The sequence below is a fragment of the Ranitomeya imitator genome, chromosome 1, assembly GCF_032444005.1.
Source record: "Ranitomeya imitator isolate aRanImi1 chromosome 1, aRanImi1.pri, whole genome shotgun sequence".
NCBI classification, from domain to species: domain Eukaryota; kingdom Metazoa; phylum Chordata; class Amphibia; order Anura; family Dendrobatidae; genus Ranitomeya; species Ranitomeya imitator.
In genome coordinates, this window is record NC_091282.1 from 627,964 (window position 1) to 649,825 (window position 21,862).

Below are 21,862 nucleotides of genomic sequence, written 5' to 3' on the forward strand. Positions count from 1 at the left end.
TCGTTCTATAAACAAAAAAGTAAAAATAATTTTTTTAATTTATTCTAGTTCGTCTCTCACACCGAAGCTTTTTACTTACGAGCGCTGTGACGTTTTTTGTAGAAACAGCAATTGCTCATAATGCAAATAAGGGGTGACCCGTTTGCCACCAGATCCACTGGGGGTGTTTTGGCTGTTGCGGAAGTCCCGTACAAACCGATCTCTAATAGATCTCCACCGGGTATTGACAGCCTCGCCTTTAAAGTAAAAAAATGAAAAAATTCTTTGACAGCTTGCAATTAGGGTTGAGCGAAACGGATCGGGCAATTTCAAAAATGGCCGACTTTCGGCAAAGTCGGGTTTCATGAAATCCGACCCGATCCCAATGTGGAATCGACCATGAGGTTGGCGATCTTCGCGCCAAAGTGGCGTTTCGTATGACGCTTTCAGCGCCATTTCTCAGCCAATGAAGGTGGACGCAGAGTGTGGGCAGCGTGATGACATAGGTCTCAGTCCCCACCATCTTAGAGAAGGGCATGACAGGGATTGGCTTGCTTTCTGCAGCGTCACAGGGGCTATAAAGGGGTGTGCACGCCGACCGCCATCTTCTGCCGATCTCAGCATAGGGAGAGGTTGCTGCAGCGTCATCAGAAGCAGGGATAACGTTAGGGAGGGAACATTAACCCCCAAACTGTTTGTGCTGTAGCGATTTCCACTGTCTAACACCACCTTTTCTTTGCAGGGACAGTGGAGACTAGATTTTTGTGCATCAGCTCTGTAGCTTATTAGGCCTTATAAGGCTCCCTGATAGCTGCATTGCTGTGTGTACGCCGCTGTGCAAACCAACTGCTTTTTAAAGGAGTAAAAATCCTGTTGCTCCTTTCTGCACAGTTATCTAGTTTATTTGTCCACACTTTTGTGTGCAGCAGTCCTTTTTATTGCTGCCATACTTGTCCTTAGATCATTGTAGGGAGATTGAACTTGTAGTACAGTCCTTGTATTTTTTGATACATCTGCCAGCCATGTTCTGCCACTTGCATTGTGTAGTGTAATACACAGGGCCTGAGTTTTGCTGCAGTCTCCCCCCAAAAAAGGGAGATTTAAATTGCCACTAAGTGGATCTATGTCAGTTCTGTTTGTCGTATATCTGCCAGCCACATTCTGCCACTTACATTGTGTAGTGTAATACACTGGGCCTGAGTTTGGCTGCAGTCTCCCCCCCAAAAAAGGGAGATTTAAATTCTCAACAAGCTTATATACACCTTCTACCTTGTTTTACAGTAGCATATAACGGTTGTTATTTTGGTTACATTTTCCCAAAAATGAGGAAGTCTGGTGGAAGAGGCCGTGGGCGGTCGTTGCCAGCTGGTAATTATGGTGGTGGTAGTGGAGCATCTGGTGGTAGAGGGAAAAGCAAAATAGCACCTAAGGCTGGAGGTGTTGAGCCAGCGTCATCGTCTGGCTACACAAGGCCTTGAAGTCTCACTTATCTGGGAGTAGGAAAACCGCTTTTAAAGCCGGAGCAACAGGAAAAAGTTTTGGCTTTCCTTGCTGACTCAGCCTCTAGCTCTTTCGCCTCCTCTTCAGAAAGTTCAAAATGTCGTCAGTGGATGCTCCTGGTCAGGAACAAGTCGCTGCCTTGTGTCCTTCACCCAAAGCTAAAGTAAAGGATGCGGCAGGCGACACTACACTTTACTCCATGGAGCTCTTTACACATACCGTGTTTGGGTTACAAAGGGAAATTGTTAACAGCCCATTACAAGATGAATCGGACATGGAGTGCACTGATGCACAGCCACAGCTAGATTATTATGCTGTTCCATTGACTCAGATCACTACATTGCCCTCGCAGTGTACTGAGCCAGAATCTGACCCTGATGAGACTGGTGGCCTGTCACGAACGCTATAGCACCTTACACGGTGACACAGAGGAAGGTGCACATGACATTGAAGAGGAGGTGATAGATGACCCAGTTGTTGACCCAGATTGGCAGCCATCGGGGGAAGAGGGTGCCGCTGCCAGTAGCTCAGAAGCGGAGGAGGATCCGCAGCAGCCATCTACATCGCAACAGCTGTCATCTGGCAGGCACGTATCAGGCCAAACACGTTTGTCAAAAACAAAAAGAGTTTTAGGACAGCGTGGCCATCCGGTGAAAGTAGCACAGGGTGCAATGCCTGAAAAGGTATTCGGTATTAGGAAGAGTGCAGTGTGGCAATTTTTTAACCAAGATCCGAATGATCAGTGCAAAGTTATCTGTAAGAAATGCTCAAAGACCTTTAGCAGAGGAAAGAATCTTCAAAATTTAAATACAACGTGCATGCTTAGACATTTAACCAGCATGCACTTGCAAGCCTGGACTAACTACCAAACATCCCGTACCGTTGGTGCACCCGCTCAGAATGAAGGTAGTCAGCAACGCTACATTGCTTCCCTCACTGTAAGCCCACCAGTTAGGACACCGCCAGCAGCAAATGTGGAGGTATCGTCGCAAGGCCAAAGCAGTCAGGGAATCACAAGGTTCTTGGTAGAAAACCAACCCTCTCTTAATCTGCCATGTCCACCACCACCCCCGCTAGTTCCACCATATGCAGCTCTCCAGTCCAGCTCACCCTACAAGAGACTCTCGTTAGAAAAAGGAAGTACTCATCCTCTCATCCGCGTACACAGGGTTTGAACACCCACATTGCTAGACTAATCTCGTTAGAGATGATGCCCTACCGGTTGGTTGAAAGCGAAGCTTTCAAAGCCCTGATGGCCTATGCAGTACCACGCTATGACCTACCCAGTCGACACTGCTTTGCGAGAAAAGCCATCCCAGCCCTCCACCAGCATGTCAAAGACCGCATTGTCCATGCACTGAGGCAATCAGTCAGTGGAAAGGTGCACCTCACAACAGATGCATGGACCAGTAGGTATGGCCAGGGACGTTACGTGTCCATCACGGCGCACTGGGTTAATGTGGTGGATGCAGGGTCCACAGGGGACAGCCTTAGTGGGACAGTTCTGCCTAGCCCACGGTCTAGGAAACAGTTGGCTGTAGGCGTTCGCCACCCCTCCTCCTCCTCCAGAAGCGAAAGCTCGTCCACAGAGCACAGTCGCACGACCACTCCATCCACAGCTGCCAGTGTTGCACACGAGGTGTCCCATTATGGAACAGCTAGTGGTAAGCGTCAGCAGGCTGTGTTGGAAATTAAGTGTTTGGGCGACAACAGACACCGCGGAAGTACTGGCCGAGTACTTGCAGCAAGAAACTCAGTCATGGCTGGGCAGTGTACATCTTGAGGCAGGCAAGGTAGTCAGTGATAACGGAAGGAATTTTATGGCTGCCATAGCCATTTCAGAACTGAAACACATACCTTGCCTGGCTCACACCTTGAACCTGGTGGTGCAGTGCTTCTTGAAAAATTATCCGGGGTTACCAGCCCTGCTCCTGAAGGTGCGAAGACTTTGGTCGCACATCCGCCGGTCACCCGTACACTCCAGCCGTATGCTGAACCATCAGCGATCGCTGAAGCTTCCCCAGCACCTCCTAATAATCGACGTTGCAACAAGGTGGAACTCCACACTGCACATGCTTCAGAGGCTGTGCGAACAGAAGCGTGCTGTAATGTATTTGTGGGAGGATACACATACATGGGCAGGCAGTTGGATGGCAGACATGGAGTTGTCTGGTGTGCAGTGGTCGAAGCTACAAGACCTCTGTCAAGTCCTTCAATGTTTTGAGGAATGCGCACAGCTGGTAAGTGCAGATGACGCCATCATAAGCATGAGTGTTGTGAATTCTGTTTTGGGGCTCCCTCCTGTGGTCATGAATGGTACTTCGGCGAGTTCTGTCCTTGGACTCCCTCTGGTGGCTGTGAGTGGAGCTGCTGGTTCTGAGATTCCTTCCACAGGTGACCTGATTTGTTCTGAGACTGGCTGCTCTATTTAACTCCACCTTGATCGTTACTCCATGCCACCTGTCAATGTTTCAGTACTGGCTCTGTTCGCTCCTGGATCTTTCTGGTTACCTGTCTACTCAGCAAGAAGCTAAGTCCCTGATTGTTATTTTCTGTTATTTGATTTTCTTGTCCAGCTTGCTTTCATCATTGTGCCTTGCTAGCTGGAAGCTCTGGGATGCAGGGTGGCACCTCCGCACCGTGAGTCGGTGCGGGGGTCTTTTTGCACACTGCGTGGTCTTTTGTAGTTTTTGTGCTGACCGCAAAGATACCTTTCCTATCCTCTGTCTATTTAGTTAGTCTGGCCTCCCTTTGCTGAAACCTGTTTCATTTCTGTGTTTGTGACTTTCATCTTACTCACAGTTAATATTTGTGGGGGGCTGCCTTTTCCTTTGGGAAATTTCTCTGAGGCAAGGTAGGCTTTATTTTCTATCTCTAGGGCTAGCTAGTTCTTAGGCTGTGTCAAGGCATCTAGGCCTGTTAGGTACGCTCCACGGCTATTTCTAGTGTGTGATAGGATCAGGGCTTGCGGTCAGCAGAGTTCCCACTTCCCAGAGCTTGTCCTGTTTCGGTTTATCCATCAGGTCATTTCGGGTGCTCCTATCCACCAGGTCCATAACAGTACAGGTGGCTAGATCCTTTTGGTGGCCTTCCTTGTCACGGGATGTGCGTTCTTTTGTACAGTCCTGTGGGACTTGTGCTCGGGCTAAGCCCTGCTGTTCTCGTGCCAGTGGGTTGCTTTTGCCCTTGCCGGTCCCGAAGAGGCCCTGGACGCATATTTCCATGGATTTTATTTCAGACCTCCCTATCTCTCAAAGGATGTCGGTCATCTGGGTGGTTTGTGAACGGTTCTCTAAAATGGTCCATTTGGTACCTTTGCCTAAATTGCCTTCCTCCTCTGACTTGGTGCCATTATTTTTCCAGCATGTGGTTCGTTTGCATGGCATTCCGGAGAACATCGTCTCGGACAGAGGTTCCCAGTTTGTTTCGAGGTTTTGGCGGTCCTTTTGTGCTAAGATGGGCATTGATTTGTCTTTTTCTTCGGCTTTCCATCCTCAGACGAATGGCCAGACCGAACGAACCAATCAGACTTTGGAAACATATCTGAGATGCTTTGTTTCTGCTGATCAGGATGATTGGGTGTCTTTCTTGCCTTTGGCTGAGTTCGCCCTTAATAATCGGGCCAGCTCGGCTACTTTGGTGTCACCTTTTTTCTGTAATTCTGGTTTCCATCCTCGTTTTTCTTCAGGGCACGTTGAGCCTTCGGACTGTCCTGGTGTGGATTCTGTGGTGGACAGGTTGCAGCAAATTTGGACTCATGTAGTGGACAATTTGACATTGTCCCAGGAGAAGGCTCAACGTTTCGCTAACCGCCGTCGCCGTGTTGGTCCCCGACTTCGTGTTGGGGATTTGGTTTGGTTGTCATCTCGTTATGTTCCTATGAAGGTTTCCTCTCCTAAGTTTAAGCCTCGTTTCATTGGTCCTTATAAGATTTCTGAGGTTCTTAATCCTGTGTCATTTCGTTTGGCCCTTCCAGCTTCTTTTCCCATCCATAATGTGTTCCATAGGTCGTTGTTGCGGAGATACGTGGCGCCTATGGTTCCCTCCGTCGACCCTCCTGCCCCGGTGTTGGTCGAGCGGGAGTTGGAGTATGTGGTGGAGAAGATTTTGGATTCTTGTATTTCGAGACGGAAACTCCAGTACCTGGTCAAGTGGAAGGGTTATGGTCAGGAAGATAATTCCTGGGTTGTTGCCTCTGATGTTCATGCTGCTGATCTGGTTCGTGCCTTTCATTTGGCTCGTCCTGATCGGCCTGGGGGTTCTGGTGAGGGTTCGGTGACCCCTCCTCAAGGGGGGTACTGTTGTGAATTCTGTTTTAGGGCTCCCTCCTGTGGTCATGAATGGTACTTCGGCGAGTTCTGTCCTTGGACTCCCTCTGGTGGCTGTGAGTGGAGCTGCTGGTTCTGAGATTCCTTCCACAGGTGACCTGATTTGTTCTGAGACTGGCTGCTCTATTTAACTCCACCTTGATCGTTACTCCATGCCACCTGTCAATGTTTCAGTACTGGCTCTGTTCGCTCCTGGATCTTTCTGGTTACCTGTCTACTCAGCAAGAAGCTAAGTCCCTGATTGTTATTTTCTGTTATTTGATTTTCTTGTCCAGCTTGCTTTCATCATTGTGCCTTGCTAGCTGGAAGCTCTGGGATGCAGGGTGGCACCTCCGCACCGTGAGTCGGTGCGGGGGTCTTTTTGCACACTCTGCGTGGTCTTTTGTAGTTTTTGTGCTGACCGCAAAGATACCTTTCCTATCCTCTGTCTATTTAGTTAGTCTGGCCTCCCTTTGCTGAAACCTGTTTCATTTCTGTGTTTGTGACTTTCATCTTACTCACAGTTAATATTTGTGGGGGGCTGCCTTTTCCTTTGGGAAATTTCTCTGAGGCAAGGTAGGCTTTATTTTCTATCTCTAGGGCTAGCTAGTTCTTAGGCTGTGCCGAGGCGTCTAGGCCTGTTAGGTACACTCCACGGCTATTTCTAGTGTGTGTGATAGGATCAGGGCTTGCGGTCAGCAGAGTTCCCACTTCCCAGAGCTTGTCCTGTTTCAGTTTATCCATCAGGTCATTTCGGGTGCTCCTAACCACCAGGTCCATAACACATGAGCATCCCACTAATGCGTCTGCTGATGCAAAGTTTGATGCACATTAAGGAGCAGGCGTCTGCAGCCGAGGAGGAGGGAAGCCTTGATGACAGTCAGCCATTGTCTGCTCAGGGAACTCTCCTGGACGAGGTGGCGAACGAGGAGGAGGAGGATGATGGGGATAAATATTTATGGGAGGAGGATGCTTCTCAAGGGGCAATAGAAACTGGTGGCGTTGCACGGTCAGGTACAGGGTTTTTGCGGGAGACAAGTGATGTTGATTTGCAAGAAAGTGCTCCTCAACCCAGCACAAATGAACCAATCATGGATTTCAAATTATTTTGCCCCACCTTCCCCTGCTGACACGAAGCTTGACTGGAAAATGTCTTGCTTTTGGCCTCCTCTTACTGACTGCTCCAATTCCTCCATTTGCAGCTGCTGAATGTCCACCATAGGCCATTTTTAAACCTCCCTAAATGGGCTGACTCCCCCCACAGGGCCGTGGTCACCACTTGGTGCAAGCACCCATGCGAGTGCCGTTTGCCTGGACAGGTGGGTGTGCCCACTCTTGGGTGACGGCACTGGCACAGGGTCCCTCATAGTACAATGAAGTGTCTCTGACGCTGGTGGTGCACACCCAATGTCAGACACACCGTCGTAATATGAGGGACCCTGTGCCAGTACCGCTGCCCATGAGCGAGTGTTCCCCCCAGCTCAAACAGTGCTCTACCACTTGCAAAACTTACCTCTCACTGCTCAATCACTGTTTAGTCTGTGCTGTTAATGGCACTGCCAATACAAATTTGTTGAAATGATAGATGACAGTTAAAATATACAGGGGCCCTGGCCTCCATTTAGACCAGTTAATACTTTGCGCGAACTACCACTGTCTGCTTTTAAGCAGAGGAGCACACCCCTGTACCTAGCTATGCCACCTGTTTATTTATGAACATTGTTTTGGCACACATTTAGCACACTTTACTAATTTGACCTACTGTGTCAGCCACTCCTTCCAGTTGTCCTCCACTGAACTAAGCTATGCCGCCTGTGTACTCCTGTTACCAATTTTGAACTGCATTTAGCCAACTTTTTTATTTTAGGCCTACTAAGTCTGTCTGCGCCGCTCGTTACAGCTGTCCTCCATTGAACAAAGCTATGCCGCCTGTTTACTCCTGTTACCATTTTTGAACTGCTTTGAGCCTACTTTTTTAATGTGGGCCTACAAACTGTGTCTGCGCCACTCATTACAGCTGTCCTCCACTGAACAAAGCTATGTCGCCGGTGTACTCCTGTTTCCACTTTGGAACTGCTTTGAGCCTACTTTTTTATTTTAGGCCTACTAAGTCTGTCTGCGCCACTTAATACAGTTGTCTTCCACTGAACAAAGCAATGCAGCCTGTGTACTCCTGTTTCCACTTTGGAACTGCTTTGAGCCTACTTTTTTATTTTAGGCCTACTAAGTCTGTCTGCGCCACTCAATACAGCTGTCCTCCATTGAACAAAGCTATGCTGCCTGTTTACTCCTGTTACCATTTTTGAACTGCTTGGAGCCTACTTTTTTAATGTTGGCCTATAAACTGTGTCTGCGCCACTCATTACAGCTGTCCTCCATTGAACAAAGCTATGCCGCCTGTTTACTCCTGTTACCAATTTTGAACTGCAGTTAGCCTACTTTTTTATTTTAGGCCTACTCCCTGTGTCTGTCTGAGCCACTCATTACAGCTGTCCTCCATTGAACAAAGCTATGCCGCCTGTGGACTCCAGTTAACAGTTTTGAACTGCATTTAGCCTACTTACTTATTTGGGCCTACTAACTGTGTCTGCCCCTCATTACAGCTGTCCTCCACTGAACAAAGCTGAGCCTCAATTTTCATCCTGTTTAGAATATTAAACTGCATTTGGCCTACTTGTTTGGTTGAGCCTACTAACTGTCTGCCGCTCCTTGCTTTTCTCCTCCAGTGAACAAAGCGGAGCCTCAATTTTCATCCTGTTTAGAATATTAAACTGCATTTGGCCTACGTGTTTGGTTGGGCCTACTAACGGTGTCTGCCGCTGCTTGTTGTTCTCTTCCACTGAACAAAGCTGAGCCTCAATTTTCATCCTGTTTCAGATATTCAACTGCATTTGGCCTACTTGTTTAGTTGGGACTACTAACGGTGTCTGCCGCTGCTTGTTGTTCTCCACTGAACAAAGGTGGTCCTCAAATTTTCATCCTGTTTTGAATATTAAACTGCATTTGGCCTACTTGTTTGGTTGGGCCTACTAACGGTGTCTGCCGCTGTTTGTTGTTCTCCTCCACTGAACAAAGATGAGCATCATTTTTCATTCTGTTTCGGATATTAAACTGCATTTGGCCTACTTGTTTGGTTGGGCCTGCTTCAAGTTGAGTGATTAATATACAGCAAATTGAGGATCAACAGAGGAGGTAGCCAACTGCACGGCTGATGTAGTAGGTGAGACGCCTAACACAACAGGGCCTTCCTGCTACAGTCAGCTTGTTTTTGTTACGGCTCAGAGGTGGTTTTAACCTTGCCATTCCATGGAGCTAAGCTAGCCAACTGGTCTACCGGGTAATAGGTGGTGTAATCTTCCCGCTAAATCTTGACACTTGCTCTGACTTACTACGTGTGGCCGCCCGTAGATGGTAAGACACACTAAAAAGGGCATTTGCAGAATAAAGGTGAGTTGCCTGAGCGAATAAGTTGAAGCCATGGGCAACTTGTTCTGTGTGTGCAGTCAGGGCCCCAATGGGATCCAGAACCGCTATACAGATTGAAAAAGGAAGCAGTGAAAGATGTGGGACCAATATTGAAAAAGGCAAAAATGCCAGAGTGTGGATGTTTGGATGTACAAAAAGGCACAGACAAGGGAAGAAAATAGCAAGTGAATAAATAGCGTCTGAGAGAGTGCAGCAGGACGGAAGTAAGGTGTATTATGAATGTTTTGATGCTCAAAAGTCTGACTATGACCGACACATTATTGCTGCGGTCATACCTTTGTATAACCAGAGACCCAGACAAGACAGATGGACTTGGAAACACTGTGGTCAGATAAACCCAGACTGGAGAAATACTTGTATGATCTGTGCTGCAACTCGACCTAAGTGAATTGCACTGAATCCTGTCCAGACAAGATCACATGTAGTGACATAAGAAGCTGACACAGGATAGTGGTTAGTGGGTAGTGGGGACATTGACTTTTTGGGAGCAAGCTGACAGTAATCCTTTTCGGAAGGAGCTGTAGACCAGCATGTCATGTCACCCCCAACCGGACATCTAGTCACCCCCACCACCAGAGAACCAACCACATCAGGTAGGGTAAGACAGATACAGGAGTATTATCCCTGGAGGCCCTCTGACTAGCTAGCTACGCTAAAACAATTGGCTGACCCTGAGAACCAACCTTTCCCATTTTACAGTCAAAGACAATATGATGGACGTATAAGTATACTTGGGCAGACCTAGAGAGTTTGGTGAGCACAAAAGCAGGTGACGTACTAGAACACAAATTAAGACTTTTACAGATGTGACAAAAGGAGAGAGTGTAGAGATGTACTCTGGACGGTTACAGCTGAAATGGGTAGACATGGGGTACAGTCCCATAAACCCACTCAATGTTAAAATATTGGTAAATACATTTATTGACGGTATGACCAAAGGCTTATGAGACACAGTACAGACAGCCAGACCTGAATGGAGAAATGTAAGACCTACTGAAGGTTGCTAAAGGAGTTGAACAAACTAGGACAATAAGACGATGTGTCATGTATGCTGGAGCACAAGGAAAACAGTAGAGACATAGTAAGGGACCTAAGGACTTAGAAACAGTGAAGTGCTGGAATTGTGGAGAAAATGGACACTCAGACCAATCTTCCACCTCCTTCACCTTCAGACTAGGAAACTGACAACCCAGTGACAAATGTGTGCCCTGTCCCCTCCGGACCTGGTCCTGCCTTGATGACCACCATACCAATGCCGGGAGGGAAAGAGACAGAATTCTTGATTGACACTGGGGCTGCCGGAACTGTGGTACAAAAAGACTTGATAATGCCAGACATGATTACTGACGAGACTGTGGAATGTGTGAGGGTAGAAGGACAAGCGACTGAAGCCCCTATGACTAAACAAAAAAGACTAGAGTCACGAGACAGCCAAGAGGTGCTTACAAACTTATTGTTAGTGATAATACCCCTATGAATTGCTGGGAGCAGAGTTGAGTGCTGTCTAGGCCACTATACAGTACTCTCCTGTATTACAGTATACAGTATTAGGCCGGCTTCACACTCAGCGTATGAAAATACGGTCCGTATATTACGGCCGTAATACGCTGAAAAGTCCCGAAAATAGTGGTCCGTAGCTCCTCCGTAGGCAGGGTGCTTCAGCGTTTTTTGCGCATGGCATCCTCCGTATGTAATCCGTATGTCATCCGTACTGCGTGTTTTTCTCGCAGGCTTGCACAACCGACATACGGCTATACAAGGGATCCATGTGTAAAAAAAAAACAATCAAACATATATAATGTATACATATATATATATATATATATATATATATGTCAGTAGACACATATATGTATATATATTAATATTTCATCCAGCGCGATATAGCAGAAAGCCGGTAATTCAATTACCGGCTTTTGCTCTCTCTCATGGTTACATACAGTAAACCATCTCATATCCCCCTTTTTTTTGCATATTCCACACTACTAATGTCAGTAGTGTGTCTATGCAAAATTTGGCCGTTCAAGCTAGTAAATTAAAGGGTTAAATGGCGGAAAAAATTGGCGTGGGCTCCTGCACAATTTTCTCCGCCAGAGTAGTAAAGCCAGTGACTGAGGGCAGATATTAATAGCCTGGAGAGGGTCCATGGTTATTGCCCCCCCCCCCTGGCTAAAAACTAAAAACACCTGCCCCCAGCCACCCCAGAAAAGGCACATCTGGAAGATGCGCCTATTCTGGCACTTGGCCACTCTCTTCCCATTCCCGTGTAGCGGTGGGATATGGGGTAATGAAGGGTTAATGCCACCTTGCTATTGTAAGGTGACATTAAGCCTAATTAATAATGGAGAGGCGTCAATTATGACACCTATCCATTATTAATCCAATACTAGTAAAGGGTTAAAAAAAAACCCACATTATTAAAAATTAATTTAATGAAATAAAAACAAAGGTTGTTGCATTAATTTATTCTACTCTCAATCCACTCACTGAAGACCCTCGATCTGTAAATAAATAAAAAATAATAAACCAACAATATACATACCTTCCGAGGATCTGTCACGTCCAACGATGTAAATCCATCTGAAGGGGTTAAAATATTTTGCAGCCACGAGCTTTGCTAATGCAGCTGCTCATGTCTGCAAAACCCCGGAGAATGTAGGTAAAGTAGGTCATTGACCTATATTTACCTGCATTTGCGGTGAGACACCCTCTGCTGGCTGTTCCTAGATCGTGGGAACTTTCCTAGAAAGCTCCCTGGCTCGAGTTCATATGAGGACAACCAGCAGAGGGCGCCTCTTATGATCTCGAGCCTGGGAGCTTTCTAGGAAAGTTCCCACGATCTAGGAACAGCCAGCAGAGGGCGTCTCACCGCAAATGCAGGTAAATATAGGTCATTGACCTACTTTACCTACATTCTCCGGGGTTTTGCAGACATGAGCAGCTGCATTAGCAAAGCTCGTGGCTGCAAAATATTTTAACCCCTTCAGATGGATTTACATCGTTGGACGTGACAGATCCTCGGAAGGTATGTATATTGTTGTTTTTTTTTATTTTTTTTTATTTACAGATTGAGGGTCTTCAGTGAGTGGATTGAGAGTAGAATAAATTAATACAACCTTTGTGATTTTTTTCATTAAATTAATTTTTAATAAGGTGTTTGTGTCTTTTTTAACCCTTTACTAGTATTGGATTAAATATGGATAGGTGTCATAATTGATGCCTCTCCATTATTAATTTGGCTTAATGTCACCTTACAATAGCAAGGTGGCATTAACCCTTCATTACCCCATATCCCACCGCTACAAGGGAGTGGGAAGAGAGTGGCCAAGTGCCAGAATAGGCGCATCTTCCAGATGTGCCTGTTCTGGGGTGGCTGGGGGCAGATGTTTTTAGCCGGGGGGGGCCCAATAACCGTGGACCCTCTCCAGGCTATTAATATCTGCCCTCAGTCACTGGCTTTACTACTCTGGCGGAGAAAATTGTGCGGGAGCCCACGCCAATTTTTTCCGCCATTTAACCCTTTAATTTACTAGCTAGAACGGACAAATTTTGCACATACACACTACTGACATTAGTAGTGTCGAATATGCAAAAAAAAATGGTGATATGAGATGGTTTACTGTATGTAATCATGTCTCATATCATGTCGGGTTTAGGAAGGAGAGAGCAAAAGCCGGTAATTGAATTACCGACTTTCTGCTATATCGCGCTGGAGGAAATAATAATTATATATATATATATATATTTATATATATGTGTCTACTGACATATATATATATATATATATATTCTATGTGTACACATTTATTCTACTGTAAGCTGTCAGTGTGATTTTACTGTACACCGCACTGAATTACCGGCTTTTCTCGCTAACACCGCTGCGTATTTCTCGCAAGTCACACTGCTTGTCCGTGTGTAATCCGTATTTTTGGGGCTTCCATAGACTTCCATTGACGTTTTATTTGCGCAATACGGTGACAAACGCAGCATGCTGCCATTTTCTACGGCCGTAGAAAGCCGTATAATACTGATCAGTTTAATACGGCAGATAGGAGCAGGGGCATAGAGAATAATTGTGCCGTATGTTTTGTGAGTTTTACGGACGTAGTTTCTGCGCTCTTACGTCCGTAAAACTCGCAAGTGTGAGGCCGGCCTAACAGTCACAAGTCCCCTTTCATATAAACACTTGGGGTAGAGGGACGCCAGGGTCTTCCACGTGCACATTATACCACAGGTAAATCATGCCCTATTATAGTTACACTTAATTCCATTAATTTGCCAGGTTAGTAGTTTCCTTACACAAGATGGTATAGTTACCGTCTATTTCGAGGTTGTCTTCATATGATATATAGTTTTTTAGCCATTCAATATATTGGCTCAAACCATAGTCACTGTTTATTTGTCTTTTCCACTTCTTATACCTTATCGCAAGCAACTGGCATTGATATTTCGTATTTTTCAAATCCCTTTTTCTATTTGGAACTGTTGGTTATGGATTTATATAGGGCTGCTACTTTCTTAGAATAAGCTTGTGCTTTGCTGTGGCCTATGGCATTGTGCTCCCCCGTTTTATGTTTCAGTATCTTTCGTAATTATATATATATTTTAATGTATATAATTTTCTTTTGGTAACATATTTTGTGAATCAAATTTAGTTCTTAAGGGGTTCTCTACCCAATCAAATACAGGTATAAATAATATTTGGACATTAATGTGTGACTTATATAAACACTTGTGTAATATGGCAGAAACGGTGTATATGGCAAGAGTAGTGAAAGTAACACCTGACACCAGAATGTCTGAGGACAGGGAAAAGAGTCAGGTACCAGACACCGTTTGGGCAAGGGGAAAATCTGATATGGGTCGGCTGCCCATTCCCCCTGTCATGATAAATTATTAGAAGGAACCACTCCTCCTAACCCTAAGTTAACTATCTACAACTAAATGTTAAGAAAACCAAGGAGTTGGTGGCCAACTATAGCAGGATAAAGATGGAATGCTTACCGATCACTATTGCTGGTCAGGAGGTAGAGCAGGTGGAGAGGTACAAATATTTGGGGGTCCATTTGGATAGCAAACTGGACTGGAGATGCCACTCAGAGTTTGTCTACAAGATGGGGATGAGCAGATTGTATTTCCTAAGAAAACTGAGGTCTTTTAATGTGTGCAGCAAAATGTTAGAAATGTTCTACCAGTTGGTGGTGGCAAGTGCCATCTTTTTTGCAATCACATGCTGGGGTAGTAGTGTGAGGCCTCTGATGCTAATAAGCTGAATAAGATTATTAAGAAGGCAAGTTCTGCTGTGGGCTGTAATCTGGACTCTTGGGGAGGTAGTGGAGAGAAGAACTCTGAGGAAGTGTATGGCAATTATGAACAATAATGCACATCCACTATATGAGCTATTCATGAGACAGAAGAGCACCTTCAGCAACCGGCTAATACTTCTGAGGTGTAAGAAGGAAAAATATAGGAAATCGTTTGTGCCAACTGTCATGGGAATGTACAACAATAACATTAGGGTTAAACCACCATGGTGAATGTCTACTTATTTCTCTGCATTTCAGTTCACTCGTTGTGTATGTCCTATTCTAATGTATAATGTTCTTCTGTCAACTCCACTGTCATGTCAACTATGTCATTCCTTTATGATTTTTATGATTTAAGTTGTGCTGCTGTGATACCATAATTTCCCACGGGATCAATAAAGTGTATCGTATCGTATCGTATCTCTTCTCTGGTTGGCCAGAAGCCTAACCGATAAAATGTGCAAATGCTAAAACGACTGCAGACAAACTGATGAAAGAACTGATCTGCAGGTATGTGGTGTCCTAGAAACCATAGAGAGCGATAGGGACACACTTCACGGGAAAAATAATGAGGGAAGTCATGCAGGTCCTGGGAGTACAGCAAGCATATCATGCACCATATAGACCACAAAGTAGTGGGAAAGTGGAGAGACTAAACGGGACACTTAACCTGGAAAACCAAAGGCCACAGCAGACAAAGGAAAGAGCGGGGTAGAGTGTTTGTCTCTTGCACGACACACTCCAAATAGAAGGACAGGCTTGTCTCCTTCTGAACTCCTGTTTGGTAGTGCCCCAAAGACTGGTCTGTACTTCCCACAGGTGCTACAAATGCAACACGGTGCTATGACAGCCCATGTCCAGGCCTTACAGAAAAGACTTAATGTGGTGCATAAACATGTGTTTTCATCAATTCCAGATCCTAATGCCAGTGCAGATGTATATCAGCTGTATCCAGGTGATTGGTGGTCATACACAGACGTGCATCAGCTGAATCCAGGTGATTGGTGGTCATACACAGACGTACATCAGCTGAATCCAGGTGATTGGTGGTCATACACAGACGTACATCAGCTGAATCCAGGTGATTGGTGGACATACACAGACGTACATCAGCTGAATCCAGGTGATTGGTGATCATACACAGACGTGCATCAGCTGTATCCAGGTGATTGGTGGTCATACACAGACGTGCATCAGCTGAATCCAGGTGATTGGTGGTCATACACAGACGTACATCAGCTGAATCCAGGTGATTGGTGGTCATACACAGACGTACATCAGCTGAATCCAGGTGATTGGTGGTCATACACAGACGTACATCAGCTGAATCCAGGTGATTGGTGGTCATACACAGACGTACATCAGCTGAATCCAGGTGATTGGTGGTCATACACAGACGTACATCAGCTGAATCCAGGTGATTGGTGGTCATACACAGACGTACATCAGCTGAATCCAGGTGATTGGGTGGTCATACACAGACGTGCATCAGCTGAATCCAGGTGATTGGTGGACATACACAGACGTACATCAGCTGAATCCAGGTGATTGGGTGGTCATACACAGACGTGCATCAGCTGAATCCAGGTGATTGGTGGTCATACACAGACGTACATCAGCTGAATCCAGGTGATTGGGTGGTCATACACAGACGTGCATCAGCTGAATCCAGGTGATTGGTGGACATACACAGACGTACATCAGCTGTATCCAGGTGATTGGTGGTCATACACAGACGTACATCAGCTGAATCCAGGTGATTGGTGGTCATACACAGACGTGCATCAGCTGAATCCAGGTGATTGGTGGTCATACACAGACGTGCATCAGCTGAATCCAGGTGATTGGTGGTCATACACAGACGTACATCAGCTGAATCCAGGTGATTGGTGGTCATACACAGACACGTGAGGAGCCTAGACCCACAGTTTGATGGTCCGGTTTAAAGTCCAGCTGACCACAGAGGTGCGAAACCGGCTAAATAAGATTAAAATAGATAAATCTCCGGGTCCGGATGGCATACACCCACGAGTACTAAGAGAACTAAGTAATGTAATAGATAAACCATTATTTCTTATTTTTAGTGACTCTATAGCGACAGGGTCTGTTCCGCAGGACTGGCGCATAGCAAATGTGGTGCCAATATTCAAAAAGGGCTCTAAAAGTGAACCTGGAAATTATAGGCCAGTAAGTCTAACCTCTATTGTTGGTAAAATATTTGAAGGGTTTCTGAGGGATGTTATTCTGGATTATCTCAATGAGAATAACTGTTTAACTCCATATCAGCATGGGTTTATGAGAAATCGCTCCTGTCAAACCAATCTAATCAGTTTTTATGAAGAGGTAAGCTATAGACTGGACCACGGTGAGTCATTGGACGTGGTATATCTCGATTTTTCCAAAGCGTTTGATACCGTGCCGCACAAGAGGTTGGTACACAAAATGAGAATGCTTGGTCTGGGGGAAAATGTGTGTAAATGGGTTAGTAACTGGCTTAGTGATAGAAAGCAGAGGGTGGTTATAAATGGTATAGTCTCTAACTGGGTCGCTGTGACCAGTGGGGTACCGCAGGGGTCAGTATTGGGACCTGTTCTCTTCAACATATTCATTAATGATCTGGTAGAAGGTTTACACAGTAAAATATCGATATTTGCAGATGATACAAAACTATGTAAAGCAGTTAATACAAGAGAAGATAGTATTCTGCTACAGATGGATCTGGATAAGTTGGAAACTTGGGCTGAAAGGTGGCAGATGAGGTTTAACAATGATAAATGTAAGGTTATACACATGGGAAGAGGGAATCAATATCACCATTACACACTGAACGGGAAACCACTGGGTAAATCTGACAGGGAGAAGGACTTGGGGATCCTAGTTAATGATAAACTTACCTGGAGCAGCCAGTGCCAGGCAGCAGCTGCCAAGGCAAACAGGATCATGGGGTGCATTAAAAGAGGTCTGGATACACATGATGAGAGCATTATACTGCCTCTGTACAAATCCCTAGTTAGACCGCACATGGAGTACTGTGTCCAGTTTTGGGCACCGGTGCTCAGGAAGGATATAATGGAACTAGAGAGAGTACAAAGGAGGGCAACAAAATTAATAAAGGGGATGGGAGAACTACAATACCCAGATAGATTAGCGAAATTAGGATTATTTAGTCTAGAAAAAAGACGACTGAGGGGCGATCTAATAACCATGTATAAGTATATAAGGGGACAATACAAATATCTCGCTGAGGATCTGTTTATACCAAGGAAGGTGACGGGCACAAGGGGGCATTCTTTGCGTCTGGAGGAGAGAAGGTTTTTCCACCAACATAGAAGAGGATTCTTTACTGTTAGGGCAGTGAGAATCTGGAATTGCTTGCCTGAGGAGGTGGTGATGGCGAACTCAGTCGAGGGGTTCAAGAGAGGCCTGGATGTCTTCCTGGAGCAGAACAATATTGTATCATACAATTATTAGGTTCTGTAGAAGGACGTAGATCTGGGTACTTATTATGATGGAATATAGGCTGAACTGGATGGACAAATGTCTTTTTTCGGCCTTACTAACTATGTTACTATGTTACTATGTTACATTCACCTCAGTGAAACCTGAGGGAAAGCCCACCTGGATCCATGTCAGTCACTGCAAAAAGATCTTTTCACCAGCAGAATGACGATTCTCCTAATCACCGTGCTGGCAGTGGTAGGATGTTTGCACCTTACAGAGACACTGGATGAACTTTTAAATGTTGACAAGGACATCAAACTTATTCAACATCTTGCTTTTCTTATAAAAGACGCGGAAGGACAAAACTGCTGGACTGTTGGATCTGAACACACAGCCTAGTATCTGCAAGGACTATGCTGTACTTAGCCTTTACCCCTGGAGCCAAGGAAGGTATTAGCACCACACTGCTCTGACAATGAGACTTGGACTCAGATTTTCTAGGTTCCTTAAGGCTCTTAATGAGACTAATACAATAGAGACTCCTTTTAAAATCCAGCCAATTGGCTTAGCGGCCTAGGGGGATGGATTTTTTTGGTATTTTACAGACTTGTATGCAAATTTTGTTGCTTTGCTTTTTGTTTTATGTAGCCGTAAAAGCGCTAATATATGTATTACCTAAAGGTACCTTCACACTAAACGATATCGCTAGCGATCCGTGACGTTGCAGCGTCCTGGCTAGCGATATCGTTCAGTGTGACACGCAGCAGCGATCAGGATCCTGCTGTGATGTCGCTGGTCGGGGCTAGAAGGCCAGCACTTTATTTGGTCGCTGGATCTCCCGCTGACATCGCTGAATCGGCGTGTGTGACGCCGATTCAGCGATGTCTTCGCTGGTAACCAGGGTAAACATCGGGTTACTAAGCGCAGGGCCGCGCTTAGTAACCCGATGTTTACCCTGGTTACTATCGTAAAAGTTAAAAAAACAAACACTACATACTTACCTACCGCTGTCTGCTCCCGGCGCTCTGCTTCTCTGCTCTGGCTGTGAGCACAGCGGCCGGAAAGCAGAGCGGTGACGTGGCAGGTAGGCCACAGAGAAGTATGTTGCAGTAGTCAAGGCGGGAGATCATTAGGGCATGCACGAGCACCTTGGTAGTGTGGGTTAAGGAAAGGACGGATTCTGGAAATATTTTTGAGCTGGAGGCGGCAGGAGGTGGCGAGAGCTTGGATGTGCGGTTTGAAGGACAGGGCAGAGTCCAGGGTTACTCCGAGGTAGCGGATTTTGGGGACAGGGGAAAGTGTGATTTCATTTATTTTAATAGATAGATCAGGTAAGGAAGATATGCATGATGGAGGAAAGATAATGAGTTCAGATTTGTCCACATTAACATAGTTAGTAAGGCCGAAAAAAGACATTTGTCCATCCAGTTCAGCCTATATTCCATCATAATAAATCCCCAGATCTACTTCCTTCTACAGAAACTAATAATTGTATGATACAATATTGTTCTGCTCCAGGAAGACATCCAGGCCTCTCCTGAACCCCTCTTGAACCACTGAGCTTGAGGAAGCGAGAGGAGAAGGAGGATATGGCTGATAGACACTCTGGGATTCTGGACAGCAGAGCGGTGACATCTGAGCCAGAGAGGTAGATCTGAGTATCATCAACATATAGATGGTACTGGAAGTCATAGGACCTTATGAGTTGTCCCAGGCCGAGTGTATAGATTGAGAAGAGTAAGGGTCCTAGGACAGAGCCTTGGGGGACACCAACAGAGAGGGGGCGAGATGAAGAGGTAGTATGGGAGTAGGAAACGCTAAATGTGCGGTTGGCAAGGTATGAGGAGATCCAGGATAGGGCAAGGTCTTTGACCCCAAAGGAAGAGAGGATCTGTAGTAGGAGGCAGTGGTCAACTGTGTCGAAGGCAGAGGACAGGTCTAGGAGGAGGAGTATAGAGAATTGTCTGTTAGCTTTGCACAAGTGGTGAGGTGTGATTTGGAGAGAAGATGAGCAGGCTCCCCTGCAGAGATTTTCAGTGTTCAATGAGGTATTAAAATCGTACTTATCACAGTGGGTGTACTCATTTATGCCTAACACGGTTTATTAAAGTTTATAAAGCACAGTGAACATAACTACAGTTTCTTTCCTGTATGACTTCTCATGTCTAACAAGATTTGATTTATTACTAAGCTTTTCTTATATAGTGCGATCTTATTCCGCAGCTCTTTACACACATTATAATCGCTGTCCCCAATGGGGCTCACAATCTAAATTATATATAATTAATAATCAGAACTCTCTAAAGAAAACCAAAACCAATCGGAGGGTAACACTTCATCAAAAATTAATACATGACCATAATGATGCCCCCGGAAAAAGCAGAGCGAAACGCTTGTCGGGGTGGAGGGATGCAAGACTTTCGTTACCTGTGGATGCCCTTCTAGGTAAAACGAATTCCTTTAAACTTGTATTTATATCTATTGACTTTATTGAGATCCACCCTAGGCACTAATAATTATAAACTGCACTTCGTTATCTTGATTCACATGCATACAGTACACTGGTACTATGGTATCAGGAATATGATGTATTGATTGTCTATTATCACGCACACTGAGCTCTGCTACATCCAAGAGCTGAGTACAGACACACGCTGTGGGCTTTTCCGACCCCCTTCCTCCAATACAGCTGTAATGTGAAACCAGTGTGCTGGGAGCAGGCCTACTCCGCTTTGTGTAAGAGCACGGTGGGGGGAATTCCCTATGTTCTCTTAAACTGGTATATAATTGCGCAGCTTAGGTCTGGAAGCAGGACAAATACATTTTTGGCCTTTGCATTGGCCGGGCCATCACTCAGTGTGTTTTCTAAGAGCAGCGCCTAGCAGAAACGGAGGAACGGATTACGACTTAACCCCTTTCTGACCTCGGATGGGATACTACGTCCAAGGTCAGATCCCCTGCTTTGATGCGAGCTCCAGCGGTGAGCCCGCATCAAAGCCAGGACATGTCAGCTGTTTTGAAAAGCTGACATGTGCCCGCAATAGCGGTGGGTGGAATCGTGATTCATCCGCTGCTATTAACTAGTTAAATGCCGCTGTCAAACGCTGACAACGGCATTTAACTAGCGCTTCCGGCCATCGGCCGGAAATGCGCGCATCGCTGACCCCATCACGTGATCGGGGGTCAGCGATGCGTCGGCATGACAACCAGAGGTCTATTGAAGACCTCTATGGGTGTTGATGCCGGATTGCTGTGAGAGCCACCCTGTGGTCGGGGCTCATAGCAATGCAGCAATTCTACTACATAGGAGTGATCTGAGCTTCGCTCCTATGTAGCAGAGCCGATCAGGCTATGCCAGCTTCTAGCCTCCCATGGAGACTATTGAAGCATGGCAAAAATAAAATAAAAATGTTTTAAAAAATATGAAAAAAAAAAAATATATATAAAAGTTTAAATCACCCTCGTTTCGGCCCATTCAAAATAAAACAATAAAAAAAATAAATAAAATATACACGTATATTGTATAGCCGCGTTCAGAATTGCCCGATCTATCAATAAAAAAAAGGATCAACCTGATCAGTAAACAACATAGCAAGAAAAAAATTCAAAACGCCAGAATTACGTTTTTTGGTCTCCGCGACATTGCATTAAAATGCAATAACGGGCGATCAAATGAACGTATCTGCACCAAAATAGTATCACTAAAAACGTCAGCTCAGCACGCAATAAATAAGCCCTCACCTGACTCCAGATCACGAAAAATTTTGTAATTTTTTTTCACCACTTAGATAAAATGTAACCTAGTCATGTTTGGGTCTATGAACTTGTAATGACCTGGAGAAT